The 24,792-nt window shown below is 43.2% G+C and overlaps 1 long non-coding RNA gene across 1 annotated transcript in view; it reads right to left on the bottom strand.

Moving 5' to 3' along the window:
* Nucleotides 1–4,563: 4,563 nt before the first annotated feature.
* LOC138794953 (uncharacterized) overlaps nt 4,564–24,792 on the bottom strand; it is a 42,278-nt gene continuing 22,049 nt past the window's right edge. Inside the window, exon 4 of the long non-coding RNA XR_011363540.1 lies at nt 4,564–4,654. This is a non-coding gene — a long non-coding RNA (uncharacterized lncRNA). The remainder of the gene's footprint in view (nt 4,655–24,792) is intronic.

Here is a 24,792-nt window from a genome sequence, read left to right as displayed (position 1 = left end):
TATGATGTCTGCAGAGCTTAGTAAAAAGGCAGACATACTGATCAGTGACCAGATTAGCTGTAGAGTTCATTCACAGGGAACCAAGTGCTAGCCTCAGTTCCATTGCCTGACACAAAAATATGGAAATGGCTGCCCTTAGACCAATTTCAATAGGTCCTCAGTTTTGGGTATGATTTTGCAGCTCAGTTCTATTGTAGCGAATAAACCAGAGTTGTAATACCACACATAACCTGAGGACAGGCGTGGCCCTGTTTGTGACAAAAACATCTGTGTTCTTCTAGTCCTGGATAACCCCATGAAAAAAGCAGTGTTGCAGTGGTGTACCTCCAGTTAATGGCAGGCCACCCAGCTGCTATGGGGCCTGTGGGTATTATTATTGACAAAGAGCACAAGGGGGACCATGTTACTGCGTGGGGTTTAAAGGAGACACTGTTACTGTATGGGGGTGGGAAGGCAAAATAAGGGAAAAAGAGTATTACTATATGGGACAACAAAGGTGGCATTGGCACGGTTTCAGGAAAGGTAAGAATGGTCTTAGCCAGAAGGCTAAGATGTTCATCCAGTAGGTTCTGCAGATACCCATTTTGGTTGAAAGAAGTCATTATTGCAGATGGAAAAGAAAATGAAAGTGAACAATTCCAATCATAGAAAAGGTTACCTGCGAATCACTAGATGTACCTGTACTGTACTATATCACTTATATATTCTTCAGAAGGTCTATGAAGAAAGATATCTACTGGTAATATTTTCTTCTTGTTTTAAGGTGTCTAAAGGCGAGCAAATTTTTCAAAAGTTTGTATTGGTGGGTTTAACAAACTTCGGCTGAACTAGTAAGGTTCTCCACTAATAGCCCTAAGGCTATACACTGTCTAAGAACCAATAAAGCCCCTCTATAACTGTCAGGTCACCAAGGTGTGTCTGTAGATATCTTTGAGATGTTTTTAAGAAAAGTTCTGACAACATGTATGGCTATGGGGAAACCAATGGTACCCTGTGGTAATCCGTTTGTTAAAAATGCACTATACTAGCAGATTTCTTTTTGGTTTAAGAAATTTAAAAAAGGCCAAAAATTATCAATTTTTCTGACAGATGCCTGCCAATGTTTATAGGCAAACAATGGAAATAGAAGAAGCAAAAGCCTTTTCTAAGTGATCCAAAAATGATCCTTTTTTGGGAGTAGCTACAGACTGTGTACCTAGAAAGAGGATATAGCTTTTTTACAAACCATGAAAAATAATCAATATTTATGAGTAATTTCACAAGACTCTTTCACTTTTTTGCAAAAACGGACATGTGTCAAAATTTGTCCCACTATGGGCATAATTTTTAGTTAGTTATAACTAGAGATGAGCATCCTCAGGTTTGTCTGAATCCAAGAGTGCAGCATTTGATAACCAGTGGCAGCAGAAGTTCCTGGAAAACATGGATACAGCCTACAGTATGGTTGTACCCATGTTTTCCAGGCAGCCTTAGAGCTACATCCAACTTCTTTACCCACTGGTAATCAAATGCCGCTCAGATTCGCTCGAGGTTTGCTCATCTTTCATTTATAATATAGGTTATTACATACTGCTTTGGAATTATTTATATAAAAGAACTTTAAATTTTAGGGGTATGAAATAGGCACAAGGACTGTATGTGTGTATGGAGATGGATCACACGTCATCTTGTCACATGGTGTTATCAGCAGGTGCCACATTTTGTTGATGCAGCGCCCAACTGTGTAAAATCAATAATTAGAAAGTGAGAGTGATGCAGACTCGTAGTCGCTAATTATCTTCAGTCTTGTAAAGTAACAAATTGCTACATGTTAAATCTTCCTAATGTGTGCAGAATCACTTCTTTCTGTTGCAGGCACAGCTTCATCAACTGATCTATTGTACAATTTATAACAAAGATGTAAAGTAATGTAGTCACATTATAATATCCTAAAATAACTAAAATACTATAGTATAAAGATGCACATGGCAAGTGAAGAATACGGCTGTGCAGTTTATCCCACAGTACAAAGTTTGTTCAGTTGTTATTCTTGAGAAAGTGGAATAACCTGCTGCCAATGGCTAAGGGCTCTATTATACGAAGTGATTATGGGCAGAATTGGGCTGATTCGGCCGATTATCGCTTTGTGTAATAGAGACAATGATCAGCCGATTAAAAGATCATCGGCTGATCGTTAGTTTAGATTTTGACCGCGCATCGCTACGTGTAATAGCCATGCATGGCCGACGGCTGTTGATTGCCCAAACACCTAATGCCTTACCTCTCCCCGCTTCTGGTCTTGTCTGTTGTATTCCGCAGCTCCCTGGTGGCTGCAGCGTTTGGCCTGTCAGCTGACAGATCACTCAGCCAATCAGAGGCCGCAGTTGCGGAGCACAGGAAAAAAGACCGGGAGAGGGGAGAGGTAAGGTATCAGGTGTTTGGGCAAGGGCTGCATGGACATTGCTAACTATGTCTATGCAGCCCTTACTGCCCAACTATTGGGCTGTATAATAGGTCTAGTAAACGAGCACCGATCTAGCAGGTTGGCGCTTGTTTACTAAAATGATTGGGCTGCAGTCAGGCCATGTAATAGGACCCTAAGCATATACCAAAAGGGTACACCACTTTAGGAATAGCTATACTGCATAACAGCATTGCCCTCTTGGACCCTTGGACCACTTAGGCAGCACTTTTTTTAAATTAGAGACAGTGCCAAGTATTAAAAGTAGAGACAACCCCCCACCAGCCCTTCTAACTCTACTGAATTTTGTTGCACTCCGGCTTGCTTCTGGACATCCCGCTCAGCCAATCAGTGGCTGTGGCGGGGCAGTGCATTGATTGGCTAAGTGGGGCATCCAGCCAAGAGCCCTCAAAGCAAGCTGGAGTGCAGAGCAGGTAAAGTGTGTACTGGCCAGCGGGGAAGTTAAGGGGGCTGTCACTTACATACTCGCAGCGGGATGTCAATCCCCCTGCGAGTATGTACACTCATTGAAAATCAAAGGCAAAGGGATCTGCAGCGGATTTCTCAGCGAATTTGCAGGGTGAAATCAGCTGCGGATCTGGAGTGTGTTTCTACCCTTACACCAGTTTAATAAATCTCGCCCTAAATGTACTGAGAAATTAGACAGACGTTAACCTCTTGGTGTAAACAGATTATATCACCTGTATTGTCTCAGCAGATAGAGCAGAGGGGCTGTTGTAGTGTGTTGTAAACAAATGTTTTAGATGATGACCTAGTTATTTCTTTTTATTAAAATAGCATCTCGGTTGGTAAAAATATTTCAGGGAACTTACGGAATAACTGATAATGCAGTTCCCTGATACACAACTTCTATATACATTTATGTATATAGAAGTTGTTAAGAACAAATGTTTCTAGGGTGTTAACTGACATTAAATGAACGTATAACTACTTTAGATGAACACAAAACATTGTAGTATGTTAGTAAAATTGAACATCACTTTGTCACCATGAATTGATGATGCACCTAGATAATAAAAGAATGGCTGTGATATGGACTAATACAGTTTTAAACTGCTTGTAAGTCATCTTTTCTCCATTTTTTTGCTAATATATTACATAATATACCCCATGCATACTTTACAACTGACATGAAAGAAAAAGAAATGGAAATAATTATTTTGATAGAATATTATGCCCTGAAGCAGCCATTTGATGCATTTGCAGCTATAAATAATATATTCACCACAAATTGAATGACAACCTCTTCTTCATTTTGACATTTTATTGTGTATAACAGTTAAGAAAACAGACATTAAGAATGTAAGTATACCCTTTAGGAAGTATTGAGAAAGCATGTGCACACTGACCTCAAGAGACAGCTCCACACTTTCCTTGTTATTGATACATTGTTATTGATTTCTACAAAGAGTTTTCATGCACACCGTATGAGAAATACATCATTTATTGCTTCTCATCCAGTTCCCATTGGATTCTGTAAAGTTGTTCTATTTGCCACAAGAGATGAAGGTTGATTTTATTATAATGCAATCATGTCCATTATACATTAATGCCAGAATAGCTACAGATGGGTCCTTAGGTTGTCAGTTTTATTGGTCATGCTGGGAAAATGACAACCTAACCACCATGAGAATACTAGGTTATCTGATCTGCTTTCTGTGTGTCTATATAGAAAGGATGTTGATTTTCAGATTAAATAGCATAAAAACTGGAATGCTAACCCTATAAAAGAAACGTGTGGCAAGAGGGAACCCACTTCTGATGCCCCCTCGCAAATATGATTACTGTAGACAGATTTCAATACAACAGGTTACTTTACCCTATTTACCCAAGAGAAAAATCAGACGTGGGCGAAGGAGAAAGAGAAATGCAACCCAGTGTGAAAAGTAAGCAAGTGTCTTGGAACCTCTTGAAAGACAATCACTAACTATTGATCCCCCACTGATTGTTAACCTGACTGACGTACAATTAGATGACAATGTTACTTCTGTTTTAAACAAGGGTTTGAATTTTTGTGTTACTGAACAGTATGACCCCGTTGATTTCAAGATTGACCTGTTCAAAAGTACACTTAACTTCAGTTAAAAAAGTTTTTTGATGTTACTAAATCTTCTGCAGCTAAACAGCCTGATCCTGAAGGTGTCATCCCCTTAAATGCAGATTCATTGGGGTTTTCTTTGGCAGGTGCAATAACTGAAACAGACAATATGGTGTTGAGTTTACTATTGAATTTATCTGATAATACCGAAAATGAACTTAGTTCATATAATTCTGCACAAGGATATTTCAAGGGAGGTACACCATCTAGTTTTTCTCCCCCTATCCCACCTGGCAGTAACGTAGATTTATTTAAAAATAAAGTACTGGTCATATTTGGTCATATATCCTACTGACCAAATGAACCTATCTCCTAGTGAGATTTCATCCCTAAAATGGTTAAAAAACAGGCAGGATATAACTATAAAAAGAGCAGACAAGGGCGGCAATATAGTACTCTTAAAGACATGTGACTACCGGACTGAAGCCCTACGCCAATTAAATGATGCTAAAACTTATATTAAACTCAAAGGGAACCCAACTAATAAGATAAAAACACAGATACAGTCCTTTTTACAGAACAACATAGATAAAAAAAATAATTTCTAAACAAAAAGCTGCAAAATTATTACCTACTGTACCCAGACCCCCTATTTGGTATCATATACCTAAGATACATAAAGCCATCTTATCGCCGCCTGGCCGCCCCATTGTGTCTGGGGTGGGATCAATTACTGAGCCCCTCTCCAGATAAATTGACTGGCTATTGAGACCGGTATTAGATACTGTACCTGCATTGGTTAAAGACACCAACCAATTTTTTGCTAGCATTAGAAGGGTTATACCAACAACATGATCCTGAGGGCAATTTATGTAGAAAGCCTCTACACTAGAATCCCGCATCTTAAAGGTGTAGAGGCTATACGTGAAATATTATTGTGTTCTGATAAATCTATAGATTACATCAATTTTATCTGTGATGGTCTTCTTCTGATCTTGGAAAATAATGCGTTCACCTTTGATAATGAATGGTATATGCAAAAAGAGGGTACTGCGATGGGTACTCCCGTCGCATGTACCCTCGCCAATCTGTATCTGGCAGTTTTAGAAAAAAACATGATTTTCAATGTCTCTAACCCTTTTTTGTTAGCCATTAAAGTTTTTTTATTCGATTTGTAGACGATATATTCGTCCTTTGGGAGGGCAAAAACTGATACTTTCTCTGACTTTATACAGTATCTGAACTCTAATTCTATGAACATGACATTCACCTATAAAACAGATCCTCTACAAATTGAATTTCTTGATGTTTTAATTAAAGTAACAGACAACCATTTAGAAACAACCTGTTTTAGAAAACCAACATCTACTAATGCGTTTATACACTACACCAGCTATCATCCTGCTCACACCAAGAAGGCTGTCCCCTATGGACAATTTTTAAGACTTAGACGTATTAATTGTACTGACACTACTTACTTACAACAATCCCATGAACTGTTGGAACGGTTGGCAGCGAGAGGGTACCCCAGAACAGCTCTGGTACAAGCTCGAGTTAGAGCTTCGAAGGAGTCACAAAGTACGCTAATACGCAAACATAAGAAATATAAGAGTAAATATTCTACAGATGACAACACACACACGCGTTTTGCTTTTTCTTTTAAATTTAGCCCCATGGCTGACAATATACGTTAACGTCATTAAAAAACATTGGTATCTCATTACCCAAGATCCCATATTAACAAAACACTTTTCAGACACACCATTAGTGACCTTTCGCCGATGTAAGAACTTAAAAGACACTATGGTAACTAGCGCTTTCCAAAGCAGCAATGGTAAAAATAAAAACTGGTTAACACAAACTAGGCCGGCTGGCAATTATAAATGCGGAAACTGTAACTGGTGCGTTTTTTTCCTAGAATGTAAAAATATACAACTAGGAGGTGTCTTCTTTCGCATAAACGATATGATCTGTTTGTAGCTGTGGCCTATTTTACATAGGCAAGACCATCAGAGCTTTAAATAAAAGGTTTTCAGAACACACTAGATCAATAAGAACAAAAAAAGGCGTCCCCAGAATGATACAGCATGTGAACTCTGTACATAACGGCGATATTCGCCAACTCAAATTCCTTGGACTTGAACGGGTATGGCAAAAAGATGGCATAGATATAAACAAAGCACTATTGCAAAAAGAAGCAAGAATTATTTAACAAACTAACGCACAGAGCAATTGTGGTCTAAATGAACGCATTGATTTAAGTATGTTCTTATAATAATAGATGTACGCCTATTTATCCTTGCAAGAATCTGTACCTTCATGGCAATTATTTTTTTACTTTCTGGTTATGTAGTTTATTATTGTTCTTGCGTCCACTCACCTGGTACCTGGAAAGCTATATAGGAACACACGTGAGTGGTGGAGTGTCTGAAGAATCGCGCATGCGCGCGGGAAACAGCTGTCACACTATCAGCTGCTGAGCGGCGTCCCCGTCGACTGCTACACACTCTGTTCGTTGGTTTTAATGGACATTCATTAATAAAGAAGAATTTTATACGGTGAGTGCCTCCATACCTTCTCTTCTATAGAATATTGCTATTGTTGCTTTTGCTGCACTTCTGATGGATGAGCACCCCGTTGTTATTTCTTTGCCTCATGTCTAAGTCCTGGACTCCCATTAATTGTAGGTGGTAGTGCCGGTTTGCTGTATCTTTATTGAGACTTGTTCAGTACCCTATTTACCATCCCTGAACATTCCAGGTCAAAATTTTAAGTACCACTCCTATCGTACATCCCAACCCATCTGGACCGAAAAAATTGTTTCTACTCTGGGTCTAAAATAATAACAATAATTAACATTAAACTTTTGCTTTGATTTTAAGAAAATCTGGAAAAAACTGACCTGATATCATTATAACATCCAATAACATCTGCAACTTCAATATTGAGGGTCTTTCTTAAGATTGTGTATCTATCAAGTGATAATAATAATAATTTTGCCAAATTCCTCAGAATAACCTGATTTATAGCCACTCACTTGTTTAATTATAAAAATGCTAAGAACAGACCCAACAGTTCCCAAGATATTCCCAAAAACAGTTTGAAAATACATTTTATAAAGTCTGACCCACCTTTCTTTGGAAAACCTTGCAGCAAGATACACTCACTGACCACTTTATTAGGTACACCTGTCCAACTGCACGTTACCACTTAATTTCTAATCAGCCAATCACATGGCGGCAACTCAGTGCATTTAGGCATGTAGACATGGTCAAGACAATCTCCTGCAGTTCAAACCGAGCATCAGTATGGGACAGAAAGGTGATTTGAGTGCCTTTGAACGTGGCATGGTTGTTGGTGCCAGAAGGGCTGGTCTGAGTATTTCAGAAACTGCTGATCTACTGGGATTTTCACGCACAACCATCTCTAGGGTTTACAGAGAATGGTCTGAAAAAGAAAAAACATCCAGTGAGCGGCAGTTCTGTGGGCGGAAATGCCTTGTTGATGCCAGAGGTCAGAGGAGAATGGGCAGACTGGTTCGAGCTGATAGAAAGGCAACAGTGACTCAAATAGCCAACCGTTACAACCAAGGTAGGCAGAAGAGCATCTCTGAACGCACAGTATGTCCAACTTTGAGGCAGATGGGCTACAGCAGCAGAAGACCACCCGTTACTAGCATGGTGTACCTAATAAAGTGGCCGGTGAGTGTATTTCATCTTAAGTGATTCTCTAAATCCATAATTTTGCAGTATTAGTTTTCTAAATCAGATGAATATGCTTATTTATTAGACAAATACAAAAACACCTTTTTGGCAACTTGCTTAAAAAATATAAATAGCCTCAACATCAAGTCACTTATCTGTCCCTAATAATCCAACATAGACATAGTAATTTCTTCTTTTCATTTTCCCAGTATACCTCTATAAAATCAATATGGCAGATTTAACAATGTACTTACTCCAACTTTCTGGCATAACCATATTGAAATATATTGTATTCAGGCTAAACACCCCTATAAAAAAAATTCTCAAACCTTTTGAGCTGAGTACAGCTCCCTCAAGGTAATCTTGATACTTTTCTGCCACTCAGATTGTACGTACTAAAGCTTTCTGAATGGCCTATTTTTAGGATGGCGCCACCCAGGAAACTACATCTCCTGGCATGCACGAGACTCTGCTTCTCTACATATTCATACAGCACTTGAGCCGCATAGAGGAAAGGTGATGTGTCGTTTCTCCTCCACTTTGCCAGGAGATCACTTGGTAAACATGATGGTCAGTTGTGGTCTGGATACAGCTTACCCAGCCTACCACTGACACCATGTATACCATGGGATCTCTGGGCTGAGGGGCAAGCAAACAAGCCTCCTTTCCCTATACTGATGAAGCACAAAAGAGATGGACATTACATGTCCTCCATCTCCGAGGGGAGAGAGAGGGCGAAGGAGTGGAAATAGAGTAGAACAGACTTTTCTGCAGATTTGCAAATTCGGAAGGTAAGGGTGGGGTTAAGTGAGGATGGAAAGCAGACAAAAGGCGCAAGACTTCAAAAAGAGGCCTATTAGAAAGATGTTTGGAACAGGAATTAGTCAGGCTTAAATAGGCACGGGGGGGGGGGGAGGAATTTATCAAGGGTTTTGTGCCTACTTTTAGGTAAATAATTGGATTTTTCACCCATTTTTAGTCTAAGTTCTATTTATGAACCAGTATTCGACAGAGGAATATTTTTTAGATGCAACTTTTTTGTAATCTGCCTGTTTCGAGTATTCACCCAAAAGTTTGCATAATCCAGGATTAGCACCCAATTTATCATTTGCGACTTTCTGAAAAGTTGCATAAACAGGTGCAGGCCTATGTCTGGTCAGTACCAGGTGAACATACTTGCACAATTTTTGCGACTTTTTTTGCAACTTTTTAGTTAGATACATTCACTATGGCAGTGCTACATTTTAATAAATCAGCTACAAGATATTGTAACCATATATACACCAATCCTCTTTAGAAGAGTCACACAAATTAGACCCCTTAGTAAATGACCCCCACTGTCTTTAAGAATGATCAGCAGGCGAGGTGATATAATACATCTGTTGCACTGAGGATGATGGCTAGCGAGATGGAAGGATTCATTCAGTGCGCAGTCTGCCGCATGTACGCACAACTGGAGCAGGTGTTCCAGGGTGAGTACCGCTGTGACAGATGTGAGCATGTTGCCCATCTAGAAGCTCAAGTTAGAGATCTGGAGAAGCATATTGCAACACTGAGGGAACTTGGCCACCTTGAGAGGGAACTTCGGCTCACTGAGCAGGAAGTTAGTGGGTTAGAGATGGAGGGTGGTGATATAGATCAGGAGGCCCAAGTAAGTAGCTGGGTTAATGTAGTTAGAGGGACCAGTAAGGGATCCAAGAAAAGGAAGGCCACTTCTCCTACTATATGCCCAAGCAAAATTGCCAAGTTAGGTGATGATGCAAGGGCATCCGTGTCAGAAATGGCAGCTCTAGTGGAACCTGTTCTCCCTAACAGCCGGGGGAACAGTCCAACTAGTAGTGGGCGGGATGGTATTGTAGGTAGGCCTAGACAGCTAGTGGTTGTAGGGGATTCTATTATCAGGAAGACGGATAGAATAATTTGTCGCCAAGACCGCCTCAACCGAATGGTTTGCTGTCTCCCTGGTGCCAGGGTTCGGCATGTGGTGGAAAGGGTGGATAAATTACTTGGGGGGGCTGGGGATGACCCAGCTGTCGTGGTCCATGTGGGAACCAATGACAGGATACAAGGTAGGTGGAGGTCGATTAAAAATAATTTTAGAGAACTAGGTGCTAAGTTGAAGGGGAGGACCTCCAAGGTGGTATTCTCTGGAATACTGCCTGTGCCATGCGCATCGCAGGAAAGACAGCGGGAGCTTAGGGAGTTAAATGCATGGCTCAAGTCATGGTGTAGAGGAGAAGGGTTTGGGTTTTTAGAGCACTGGGCTGACTTTTCATTGGGGTACAATCTGTTTTCCGCAGATAATTTGCACCTTAATGGAAGGGGGTCCGCTGTGCTGGGGGAGAGAATCCTAGAAGGGGTGGAGGGGTTTTTAAACTAGGGATGTGGAGGGAGGACAATGTAATATGTAATGTAGTGGCAGATAGGTTAGAGAGGGGACAGAACAATGAGGAGGGAGGAGAAAGGTCCTGTGGGGGGAGGATAAAAACAGTGCATAGGGAGATCCATATGTTGCGGATGAACAGTGAGGATGATTGTAGCCACAGCACAGTAATAAATCCCATTTCTTATAATGAAGAGGTTAAACTCGATGGTAATATAAAGTGTATGGTTACTAATGCCAGAAGTCTAGCCAGCAAGATGGGGGAGCTAGAGGCCTTGGTTCTGGTGGAGTCCATTGATGTGGTTGGTGTGACTGAGACATGGCTGGACTCCTCACATGACTGGGCTGTCAATATTCAGGGATTTACGTTGTTCAGAAGGGACCGGGTGGGCAGAAGGGGAGGAGGAGTATGTCTGTATGTCAGAAATGATATTAAAGTGAGTGTAAAAGATGCAATAGTGGGAGATGACTGTGATGATGTGGAAGCATTGTGGGTAGAACTACAGAAGGAGGAAAAGAGGGAAAAAATTATTCTTGGTGTAATCTATAGACCCCCCAACATTACTGAGGAGGTAGATGGCCAGTTGAATAGACAAATAGAGCGGGCTGCCCGGGAGGGGACAGTAGTGGTAATGGGGGACCTCAACTACCCAGATATAGATTGGGGTCACGGTTTAGCTAAAACCACAAAGGGGAGGGAATTTCTTAACCTCCTGCAGGATAATTTTCTGGGCCAGTTTGTGGAGGAGCCAACTAGAAGTGATGCCTTGTTGGATCTGGTTATTTCTAACAACGCTGAGCTGGTTGGGGATGTCACTGTCCATGAACACCTGGGTAATAGTGACCACAATATAGTGACTTTTAGCTTAAAGTGTAGAAAAGAAAAACATGTTGGGAGGGCAAAAACTCTTAATTTTAAAAGGGCCAATTTTCCTGGGTTAAGGGCAGAACTTCAGGGCATAGACTGGGAGCGGCTGCTGTCACATACGGATACAGCTAATAAATGGGAAATCTTCAAATCCACATTAAATAACTGTACTGCCAAATATATTCCTATGGGTAACAAATATAAACGGTTAAAATCCAATCCCACATGGCTTACAACCGAGGTTAGAAGGGATATAAATGAGAAAAAAGGGGCATTCAAAAAATATAAATCAGAGGGGTCAGCTGTAGCATTTAAACATTACAAAGAAGTCAACAAAACCTGTAAAAATGTAATAAAAGCAGCAAAAATTCACAATGAAAGGCAGGTAGCTATAGAAAGCAAAAGGAACCCCAAAAAATTCTTCAAATATATTAATGCAAAAAAACCAAGGTCAGAGCATGTAGGACCCCTAAATAATGGCGACGGGGAATTAATAACTGGGGATCAGGAGAAAGCTGAGTTACTTAATGGGTTCTTCAGTTCTGTATATACAAAAGAGGATGGAGCTGTGGTGGGTGGGGCCAGTACTGAGGTGGGTGGGGCCAGTGCTGCTAACACATGTAATGTACTGAACTGGTTTACTATAGATATGGTCCAAGATAAATTAAACAAACTCAATGTAACCAAAGCTCCAGGGCCTGATGGATTGCACCCCAGAGTTCTTAGGGAACTCAGTTCTGTAATTTCACTACCCTTGTATGAAATATTCCGTGATTCTTTGCTTACTGGTATTGTGCCGAGGGACTGGCGTAAGGCAAATGTAATGCCGATCTTCAAAAAGGGCTCTCGAACTTCCCCAGGTAACTATAGACCCGTAAGCTTAACGTCCATTGTGGGGAAACTATTTGAGGGGCTTATAAGGGACTACATCCAGGAATATGTAGTGGCTAATAGTATTATAAGTGATAACCAGCATGGTTTTACTAAGGACAGAAGCTGTCAAACCAACCTAATATGTTTCTATGAAGAGGTAAGTAGAAGCCTGGATGTCGGCGCGGCTGTGGATATAGTGTACCTGGATTTTGCAAAAGCGTTTGACACAGTTCCTCATGGACGTCTGATGGGTAAGTTAAAGTCTATCGGTTTGGAAAATTTAATGTGTAACTGGATTGAAAACTGGCTTAATAATCGTACCCAGAGAGTGGTGGTCAATGATTCCTACTCCGAATGGTCCCCGGTAATAAGTGGTGTACCCCAAGGGTCAGTACTGGGCCCTCTTCTGTTTAACTTGTTTATTAATGATATTGAGAATGGAATTAACAGCAATGTTTCTATCTTTGCAGATGACACCAAGCTTTGTAGTACAGTACAGTCTATGGAGGATGTGCAGATGTTACAGGATGACTTAGACACACTGAGTGTTTGGGCGTCCACTTGGCAAATGAGGTTCAATGTGGATAAATGTAAAGTTATGCACCTGGGTACTAATAACCCGCATGCATCATATGTCCTGGGGGGAGTTACACTGGGAGAGTCGCTGATGGAGAAGGATCTGGGTGTACTTGTAGATAATAGACTACAGAACGGCACACAATGTCAGTCAGTGGCTTCTAAGGCCAGCAGGATATTGTCATGCATTAAAACAGGCATGGACTCTCGGGACAGGGATATAATATTACCGCTTTATAAAGCTTTGGTGCGGCCTCATCTGGAGTATGCCGTCCAGTTTTGGAACCCGATTCATAAAAAGGATGTTCTAGAGCTGGAGAGGGTACAAAGACGGGCAACTAAACTAATAAGGGGAATGGAGCATCTTAGTTATGAGGAGAGATTAAAAGAATTACATTTGTTTAGTCTGGAGAAGAGACGTTTAAGGGGAGATATGATTAACTTATTTAAATATATAAATGGCCCCTACAAGAGATATGGGGAAAAGATGTTCCAGGTAAAACCCCCTCAAAGGACAAGAGGGCACTGCCTCCGCCTGGAGAAAAAAAGGTTCAATCTCCGGAGGCGACAAGCCTTCTTTACCATGAGAACTGTGAATCTGTGGAACAGTCTACCACAGGATCTGGTCACAGCAAAAACATTAGAGGGCTTCAAAACAGGGCTAGACAAGTTCTTAGAGCAAAATAATATAAATGCATATGTATAGAACCTATCACCCCTCCCCCTTCCCTGTATCCATCCCCTCCTTGGTTGAACTTGATGGACATGTGTCTTTTTTCAACCGTATTAACTATGTAACTATGTAAGTCATTTATTTATTTGTTTTCTATATGAAATACAATGCTATACATTCAGCCTCTAGGGGGGACATTTATGAAGTCCAGCGTTTTTTACGTCAGGCTTACAAATGTTCCCAAAGCTCCGGAGCTCAGAGGATTTATGTAGAGGTGCATTGCTTCTACATAAATCCTGATCACACGGAGCCTCTCCGTGCGAAAATCTTGAAACTTACGCCAGCTCAGAGCTGGCGTAGGTTTTAGTGTAATTTTTCCGCCGGAAAAATGATAAATGCGGCGCACGCGGAGGCCTCGCCCCCTCTGTGTGCTGCCGCACCCCCTCTCCGCCCCACTGGCGAAGGTGGCGCAGATGGGACAGATGCGAATAAAATATTTGCAAAAATACCCTTTGTGAATATTTTTACGCCAATCTGCTCCATTTGCGCCAAAAAAAGGCATTTTCGCCTTTTGATACATGCCCCCCAATGTGCCTTACTTATTGGAAAACTGCAGTTTTCCTCAACAGAGTATCCCTTAAAGTGTCTCTGTAACCACTGTGCAGCCCCCCAACTACTTATACCGTTGTGTAGCTGAAGTGAAGTCTTTTTTGGTGGTCTCTTTACACAAAATTAAACTTTTATTGAGGTCTAGCCATGTCAAAGAGGCGAGCACCCTAGGCCAGCACCGCCCATGTGTTGTTGCTCTCTATGTACCCCTGCCTCCCGTTCCACCCCCTGTCCACAGTGTAAGCAGTCATTGTACATGCGCTGCTGTTCTTCCCCTAGGTGCATCTGCAGTGACATTGGCGGTCCTGCGCTGTCTCGGTAGTGTGTCCTCCCTATGGTAGGACACGCCCTGCACCACCTCTCCTGTGCCTGTCGCCGCCCCCATAGTGGCGCCCTATGGCTGGATTCGCTTCTCCTCTTCTTTGCACATGCAATCCGGTGCCGGCAAAGTGACGTGACCAGCCTTCTCCTTCTTGTGCGTCACTGCGCCTGTGCCAGATTGGCACGCAATGGCGCATGTGCAATGAGGAGGAGAAGCGGATCCAGCTGGAAGATGTCACTACGGTATGCAAGGGACGGTAACAGGCACAGGAGAGGCGATGCAGGGCTGGATGCATCACTACCATGGGGTTGGGGCGGCGCAGGGAGGACACACCAAAGAGGCGACACAGGACCGCCAACATCACTGCAAATGCACTGTGGAGGAGAACAGCATGCACAGTGACAGCTTACACTGTGCGATTGGACAGGGAGCGAAATGGGAGGCAGGAGACGTGGAGAGCAACTGGGTGCTCTAGGCCAGTGATTTTCAACCTTTTTTGAGCCGCGGCACACTTTTTATACATAAGAAATCCCGGGGCACACCACCAACTAAAATGGTACAAAATGACACTAAAACAGTACATATTATACATATAGTTAATAATATAGATTCTAAATGTATTTATACTCATTCAGTGTGAAACCTGGGCCTGTTTTCTTCTCCCCCCCCCCCGTGCTTCTCTCCTGTGCTTCTCTCCACTATACTTCTCCCCCCTACTTCTCTCCTGTGCTTCTCTCCACCATACTTCTCCCCCCTGCTTCTCTCCACCATACTTCTCTCCCCCCTGCTTCTCTCCACCATACTTCTCCCCCCCACTTCTCTCCACCATACTTCTCCCCCCCGCTTCTCTCCCCCATGCTTCTCTCCTGTGCTTCTCTCCACCATACTTCTCCCCCTGCTTCTCTCCACCATACTTCTCTCCCCCCTGCTTCTCTCCACCATACTTCTCCCCCCCCCACTTCTCTCCACCATACCTCTCCCCCCTGCTTCTCTCCTGTGCTTCTCTCCTGTGCTTCTCTCCCCCATGCTTCTCTCCTGTGCTACTCTCCACCATACTTCTCTCCCCCCTGCTTCTCTCCACCAAACTTCTCTCCCCCATCCCCATGTTTCTCTCCCCCCTGCTTCTCTCCCCTGTTTCTCCCCCATTCATATGCTTCTCTCCCCCATCCCCAGGTTTCTCTCCCCCATGCTTCTCTCCCTGTTTCTCCCCCATGCTTCTCTCCCCCATCCCAGTGTTTCTCTCCCCCATCCTCAGGTTTCTCTCCCCCATTGTTTTCTCCTGTTTCTCTCCCCCATCCCCAGGTTTCTCTCCCCCCCTTTCTCCTCACCTCCTCCGAGATGGTCGCCGCTGCTGTCCGCCTCACCTACTGGCCCCTGGTCTCCGCTGATTGGATAGGAGGAGCACGTCCGGGTGCTACAGGCGACCAGTAGGTGAGGCGGACAGCAGCAGGGTGATATGCAGGGGCACCATAGTTTGGGGAACTTTCCCTGCGGCACACCCGACCATGTGTCGCGGCACACTGGTGGAAAATCACTGCTCTAGGCCACGCCTCTTTGACACAGCTAGACTCCAATAAAAGTTAAATTTTCGGCCTCAGGAAAGCACCACCAGCGTTTGTAAAGAGACCACCAGAAAGGACTTCACTTCAGCTACACAAAGGTATAAGTAGTTGGTGGGGCTGCACAATGGGTACAGAGTCGCTTTGAATGTCACTCTATGTGCATTACATTGTATATAATTATATCTGCATATTTGTGGTTGTGTAGCATGCATGTGAGGAAGTATTCCAGGGCTTCGCTTTCTGGGGCTACAGTCACAGCACCTTCTTTTGTACAAGAAGACATGACACAGTTAACAACCACATTACAAATAGTTTCCTTTGCATGTTCACTTCCAGTATAAGGTATGAAGCTCTCTTTGATCTCCTGTTGCTGGGGTTTTCTTCTGTACAATTGCCTGCAGGAGGCCTTGTTAGGAAAAGGCTGGGACTTGGGAAGCTCTGCTTACATTTACAGATACAAAACCAGATGGCTTCTGGCTGAGATTACATGATGTTTATAGAAGTTTGGAATGCATCAAATATGGTACAAATACAAAATGTGGTGTATGCAGAAGTAACATTGGATTTGTTTTTATTTTGTGAGCACAGTAGGAAAATAATACAGATTGACTGTTGAAAGTGTCCTATGAACTAATATTCACAGCCCTCCAATACAACCTAAAGGGGTTTTCGTACAACTAACACATCCATAGGTATGCACTCAGTTGTAAATAAATTCTTATGTGAGTCATCATCAAAAACCCCAAGAACATTACACCATTCAACTAATGTTTCATGGTTAAAGCCACAAATCTGTACATCATTCACTTATCCTTCTTATATCTTAAAGGATATGGAGATACAGTTCTTTTTTGACCAGTATTGCCCTGTGCAGTGTCCTGGTACTAATGTCCCAGCTGTTGTAGTATTATGCGGTTGTCTGGCTGAGCAATCTTTGTCTGGGTATAGTGAGTCGAGCATGTTTAACTTTTGTCATTTTGTCTGTCACACTAGTAGATTACACTTGCTAAGGATGCATAGGACTTGGGTCATATGATCTTCCCTCACACCGTATTTCAATAGAAGCTACCAGAATGTTCTGAGAGGAGTCTTCCAGGTCCAACCCTTTATCTATTCACATATTGTGGTTCACGTCTGCCTTAAAGGGAAACTGGCATCTTAAAATCACTGCCAAAACTGATGCCAGTCATCAATGGTACATCATCAAGGACATACATTAACCCTTTGAGGACCAGGCCCAAAATGACCCAGTGGACCGCGCAAATTTTGATCTTTGCGCTTTCGTTTTTCCCTCCTCCCCTTCTAAGAGCTCTAGCACTTTCAGTTTTCTATCTACAGGCCATGTAATGGCTTATTTGTTACAGAAATAGTTGTACTTTGTAATGGCGTCTTTCATTTTACCATAACATGTATGATGGAATCCTAAAATTATTATTTATAAAGATATAAATAGGTGAAATCCTAAAAAAGAATGCAATATGGTAACGTTTGGGGGGTTCCTGTGTCTACGTAATGCACTATATGGTAAAAGCAACATGATACCATTATTCTATAGGTCAGTCCGAACACAACCATATGCAGGTTTACACAGATTCTCTAATATTATATATATTTTTTTAATGAAATCCTTTTTTTTTGGCAATTAAATATTAATAAAATGGGCCTATTGTGACGCTTATAACAGTTTTATTTTTTCACCTACGGGGCTGTATGGGGAGTCATTTTTTCCACCATGATCTCTAGTTTTTAATAATACCATATTTGTGAAGATCGGACGCTTTGATCCCTTATTAATTTTTTATATATATAACGTAACATAAAATCAGTAATCTGCGCACTTTTTTCCTTCTTTTCCTGTACGCCGTTCACCGTTCGCAATGACGCTTGTTATATTTTAATAGATCGAACCATTACGCATGCTACGCGATCGCGGCATTTGAGGAGTTAATGTCATGCTTCAGCACGATTGCTGCAGCATGTCATTAATGGTGAGGTGCCGGCTGCTGATTGCAGCCGGCCCCCACCTGCTATGAACTGCTTCATAGCTCAGGACGTACCGGTACGTCCAGGGTCATCTGGGGACAGACTTCCAGGATGTACCGGTACGTCCTAGGTTGTCTAGGGGTTAAAGAGCTATCTTTGATCCTTTTTTTTATAACGGATGCATCCCTCCCCCTCCCCGCCAACTGTCCCTGCCTACTTGCCTTGAACAGTCCTAAGCGACTGTGGACAACCACTGAGATGGACCCTCACTTATGGCGACCACCTTGGCATCTCACAGGCATTAACAAACTCTTTGATGTTTGATGTTTTGATGTTTAGCCGCCTCCACTCCTCGAATGCCAACTCAACCCCTTAACGATGCATGACAAGTATATGTGCCATGCCGCAGTTAAGGAGATATAAAGAGGACTCACGCGCACGCCCTCTCTACAGTGTGAGGCACCCGGCTGTTATGTACAGCCAGGGACTGCATGTATTAACTAGATTTGCATTTCCAGTGAAATACATAGTGCTTGAAAAGAACGCCCCTTTAACAGTGACTTCCCTTTAAGAGAAACTTTAACCCTGGGTGCCATCCCTTTAAAAGCAACTTGGGTCCCGTCCCTTTAAGAGCAACTTGGGTCCCGTCCCCTTAAGAGCGACATGGGTCCCGTCCCTTTAAGAGCGACATGGGTCCTGTTCCTTTAAGAGCGACATGAGTCCCTTTAAGAGCGACATGGGTCCCGTCCCTTTAAGAGCGACTTGGGTCCCATTAAGAGCGACTTGGGTCCCTTTAAGAGCCACCCGAGCGACACAAGTCGCTCTTAAAGGGACCCATTTCGCTCTTAAAGTGACCCAAGTCGCTCTTAAAGGAACCCAAGTCGCTCTTAAAGGGACCTAGGTCGCTCTTAACCCCTTAACGACAAAGGGCGTATATTTACGCCCTGTTGTCGTTAAGGGCGTTCAGAACCGCCGCAATCCCGGGTGCCGCGTGTAGCCCGGGACCGCGGCTATTAGCGAGCACGGTCCGATCGCCGTGCCCGCTAATAAGGTAATCAGATGCAACTGTCAAAGTTGACAGCTGCATCCGATTACTGGATGCAGCCATTCCCTGGTGTCTAGTGGCGGAGATCACTCCCCCAGGACGTTGTCCCGGAGGAGCGATTTCCGTGACTGAAGCCGGCCGGGGTCTCCGCCAAGATGGCGCTTACCCCGGCTTGGCACTCGTTTGTTTTCGGCTGTAGCAGCAAAGTATACAGCAAAGATCTCAATGAGAGATCAGAGTGTATATACTAGAAGGGCTTTTCAAGCACTATAATTAGCTAGTTAAATGCAGCTGTCAGCTTTGACACTAGCTTTACAGCCCCATCCCTGGTGGGGGAGATCGCCATGGAGGGATGATCCCTGCTTTCTACCCAGCCAGGCCTCAGCATCTGAATGATGCTGATTCCGGCTCGGTAATAGATTGTTTCTGGCTCCAGCAGCCCTAATCAATCTATCATTGATCTCATGAATCAGTGTATTATAAGTACACTACAGTGATCTCTATGAGAGATCAGTGCAGTAATAATAAAAAAAATAATAAATACACAAACATACACATTTCGTATCTTTGCACGTGCAATCACCTGAACTATTAAATTATTGCATTCCTGATCTCGCCCGTTAAAAGGCGTAAGGGCAAAAACCCACCAAAGTGCAAAATTGCTAATTTTTTTGTCACATCAAATGCATAAAAATTGTAATTAAAAGTGATCAAAAAGTCGCATACATGCAATCACAGTACCGATAGAAAGTATAGATCAGGGGTGGGGAACCTTTTCCATGTCGAGGGCCGGTCGGGCATTAATAAAATCATTCCAGGGCCGCATACCGTGTGCGGCAGTTAGTAGCGTGGGTTTGCAGCACCCGGGGCAAGGCAAAGTATTGTTCCCCTAGTGCCCCTGCTATTGTAGTTAACCCCCAGTGATGCCCCTGCTATTGTAGTTACCCCCCCCCCAGTGATGCCCCTTGTAGTCTAGTTAACCCCCAAGTCATGTCCCTGGTAGCCTAGTTAACCCCCCCCAGTGATGCCTCTGGTAGGCCTAGTTAACCCCCATCAGGCATGTCCCTGGTGGCCTAGTTAACCCCCATCAGGCATGTCCCTGGTGGCCTAGTTAACCCCCATCAGGCATGTCCCTGGTGGCCTAGTTAAACCCCAAATAAAAAAAATAAACATCCCACTCACCTTACCTCCGCTCCCACGCTGCCCATGTCCTCTTCTGTCCCAGGTCCTCTGTGCTGGTCTTCTCCTGCAGGCGGCGCGCGATGAAATGACGTCATCGCGCGCGGCCCGCAGGAGACTGAAGACACGCGCCGCTCTGCTGGGGAAGAAGCCGGCATAAACAGCATCCTCCTGTGTCCGGCAGCTGTCACAGACACCGGAGGATGCTGTGTATGCCGGCTCCTTCCTCCTCCAGAGCGGCGTGCATCACAGGTTTGACAGCTGCATTTAGAGGCTTAATTAGCCGACGCGACAACGGGACCCGCGCCGGCTAATAGAGGGGCTCCCCGGCTGTACATATCAGCCGGGAGCGGCGCCGTTCAGAGTGGGGTCCCGGCGGGACCCTTCTCTGAACACCCCCCGCGGCACCATGACGTACCAGATACGTCATGGGTCGCTAAGGGGTTAAAAGCCATGAAATTTAAAATTTAAATTAAATGTAATAATAAAGTTATACAAGTTACATATTGTTGTAATCGTACTAAATTGAGGAACATAAACAACATGTTAGTTTTACCAGAGGCTGAACGGTGTTAACACAACAACCCCCCCCCCACAAAGGGTGGGAAAACAGTTGGCGGATTACATAATTTGAAGGGCATAACAAGATATTCAAAATGACCTTCCGGAGTCCGAATCAGAATCAGATTGTACCCCCAAACCCCCATAATGGGAATCAAATGCAAAGTGTTCAGGTTTGGAGAATGTTTCCGATCCTAAACAGTTTGACGTGTCTGCTAAGCACACCATCGTGTCACCACTTTTTAAGATGGTTGGAACCAGCCTATTGTAGAATCCCGTTTACTATTGGTTAAATTCTCAAAGAATTCAGGTTACATAAAAGCCCAGTAGCAACACTACTGTAACCAACCAACCATACACTAACCAGGGGGAACCTGTGCTGATCCCACGTTCGCTACAGTTGTATACATTATCTATGAATGAAATATTTCTTATGTTTACGGAGTACAATTCTGGGGCAATAAATATGTAGTTGTAGAAGGCGATGTTGTCTTAAGAGATGCCTCATTTTTTCAAGGCTAAGCCTACTTATATAATCTTCCTACTCCATACATGAATGTTTCTAGAGGGATGCACATTGCGAAGCAGATGTTTATAGCAAGATGGCTGCTTTCATGTTGAACATGGGAATAAAATGGACATTTACATGCTGCTTTAGAGCAAACATATGCACTTTTTTTACAGCGTTAATCCCCATATCGTTAACCCACTTGAGCAATGTAACCAATCAAATTTGTGATTTCCATACATTGAAACGGAGACGTGAATGTTTAATGTAGGATTCATGCATTATATATGTAGCCATGCACAATGTTATGCTTTACACTATTCTTAAATATTTTATTAAAAGAATATACAACATTACAAGTTTATTTGTAAATGCACAATATTGTACATTATGAATGGTATAATATACCCCCTACTGTAAATTAAAAGAATATTAGAAGTCACCAAGGAGTTCTGTTACTGTATGAAAGCATAAGGCTGCAGGCTAAGTGCATTTATACAAGTCACATAACTTTGAGATGCCTTGTAATGCTCCAAATGAAATATAGCAAGGAGTTAGTCTATTGGCATAAAATTATTTTACTTTTTCAAAATGAAGGTTGACTTTAGGTGTAAGCCCCAACCCAATCTATTATGCCAACAAATGAAAATTATGCAGTATTGCTGCAATACTTTCACTATTGCCTTGGATTATCCTTCAGGTAACATTAAAGAGTCATGGTCATTGAAAATAACTTTTGACATGTCATCAGGCATACAATATAAAGAGGTCCTTCAGAGATCAGCAAAAAAAAAAAAAAAAAAAAAAAGGCTGTGGAGCCTTATTTAAGAGTCTCGAAACACAGAACTAGCCAGATATCCCTCTAGGAAGGACACGGCCAAGGGGTGGCTCCTGTAGGAAAACCACCATATTAAGTGGTTCTATAAGTCAATGTTATGACAAGAAAAAACCAAGGCCGGGTATCCAGTCACAGACAGCTGTTTATGGGTGTTGCCCCTCATCAGTGTGGAGCAGGATTCTGGCTAGGTGGGAGCAATGCCTAGTACAGCCATACGAGAAAGAGATCACTGATCTCAGGGAGACCAGCCAAAGATAACACTGTTGGTTGGCGACTAAAGCGCTCAATACAGTAAAATCCTAGTTGCGCATAAGATTTCACTGTATTGAGGGCTTTAGTCGCCAGCCGACAGTGTTATCTTTTGCTGGCTTCCCTTCAGAGATAAGGACCTCTTCATATCGTATGTCTAGTGCTCACACCGGGGATTGTGAGCCTTCCAGTGTGCATCCCCCTTCTACTTTAGCCATTGTGAATCATGTTCCAGGTGCTTTTGGACCCTCTTTTGTTATGTCATCAGGCATGTCAAAAGTTATTGATTGCAGCTGGTCTCACTGCTAAGACGTGCTTTGTTCAGGAGATATAACTGGAAAAAAAGCACGGTGGCCATGCCATCCACACCCTGGCGGCTCACTAATTCCGTCAATGTAGCCACATAGACCTACATTGTCAGAATTAGCCTGCAGGACATACAACAGTTCATAAGTATGGGAAAGTTTGAGATTTTTAAATAGAAGTAAAGGACAAATCTATATAACTTTCTGAAACCAGTTGATTTAAGAAGAAAGAAATTTTCACTGGTTAACCCCATTTATTTTGCGCATTTTAAAAACTAACGTTTTTTTATTTTACATTATTTTTGTTCTATCTCCTATTAGTGCTGTTCTGGGGTCACTTCCCTACACTGAGCCCCCACAGATCTATGTATTCTTATATGCCACAAAGCATCCAGTGCATAATGCACCTAGGACCCAACTACAACAGCTGCAGGCACTACAACTCCCAACATTTACTGACAGTCTGCAACCCTCAGGATATGCTGGGAGTTGTAGTTCAATGTAGAGATGTATTGCTGGACCTTCAGGGCTGATGGTTGTCACCCACAGATTGCAGCCACCAGGAGACTCTGCACAGAGATTTATTAAAGGATTGTCTTCTCAGAAACTACAACTCCCAGCATACCCTGAGAGCTGTATAAATGTAGGGTGTTCTGAGATTTGTCACAGATACAGATGAATCAAGGAAAGGAGCGGGTCAGCATGTTGTGTCTCACTGGTTCTTTATTGGTGGGCCCCAAGGATCATTTTCTCTGGTGGGCCTCAGGTACACCAACACTCTCTATTGACACCTCTCAAGGCTTACAGGGAACTGATAAAGAAACCGAGGTGACCCCTTCCTCTGTCTAACCAATACATAAGCTGGGCATTAGCTCTATAATGCAGGTGATGGCACAGGCATCCCAAAACATCACTGTCATGTACTATTATAGAAATTTGCAGGATTTTTTCATGTTCTAATAGTACAGTGCAGGCTAGAATAGGTGAATGAATGAAAATGAATGACAAACTAGTAGAGAAGGGAAGAGAAGCCTGAGTGTGAGGTCTTACAATTCATAAGGACGCTGGTTGACCTCAGGGAGATCAACCAAAACACCGCAGAGACACCATCACGTGTCTCAACGTCAGTGTATTCTAGAACATTGCCCCCTGGGAAATCGAATATGCAAAAGAACACTGCAGAGACACCATCACATGTCTCGACGTCAGTGAACTAGCCAGACCTTCCCTCCCGGAAGGAACAACCAAGCCAAAGCGTTCTCCAGTCAAGGAAACCACCTCAGCAAGGTATCCATCCACAGACAGCCGTTTCGGGGTTTTTGCCCCTCATCAGTGTGGAGTAGGTTTCTGGCTAGTGGGAGCAATGACTAGTAAGTGCATGCAAAAGGACGCTGGTTGACCTCAGGGAGATCAACCAAAACACCGCAGAGACACCATCACGTGTCTCAACGTCAGTGTATTCTAGAACATTGCCCCCTGGGAAATCGAATATGCAAAAGAACACTGCAGAGACACCATCACATGTCTCGACGTCAGTGAACTAGCCAGACCTTCCCTCCGGGAAGGAACAACCAAGCCAAAGCGTTCTCCAGTCAAGGAAACCACCTCAGCAAGGTATCCATCCACAGACAGCCGTTTCGGGGTTTTTGCCCCTCATCAGTGTGGAGTAGGTTTCTGGCTAGTGGGAGCAATGACTAGTAAGTGCATGCAAAAGGACGCTGGTTGACCTTAGGGAGATCAACCAAAACACCGCAGAGACACCATCACGTGTCTCAACGTCAGTGTATTCTAGAACATTGCCCCCTGGGAAATCGAATATGCAAAAGAACACTGCAGAGACACCATCACATGTCTCGACGTCAGTGAACTAGCCAGACCTTCCCTCCGGGAAGGAACAACCAAGCCAAAGCGTTCTCCAGTCAAGGAAACCACCTCAGCAAGGTATCCATCCACAGACAGCCGTTTCGGGGTTTTTGCCCCTCATCAGTGTGGAGTAGGTTTCTGGCTAGTGGGAGCAATGACTAGTAAGTGCATGCAAAAGGACGCTGGTTGACC

This window comes from Dendropsophus ebraccatus, chromosome 6 (genome assembly GCF_027789765.1).
Source record: "Dendropsophus ebraccatus isolate aDenEbr1 chromosome 6, aDenEbr1.pat, whole genome shotgun sequence".
NCBI classification, from domain to species: domain Eukaryota; kingdom Metazoa; phylum Chordata; class Amphibia; order Anura; family Hylidae; genus Dendropsophus; species Dendropsophus ebraccatus.
The sequence above is the reverse complement of the archived record's forward strand: the minus strand, read 5'-3'. Positions and strand labels throughout refer to the sequence as shown.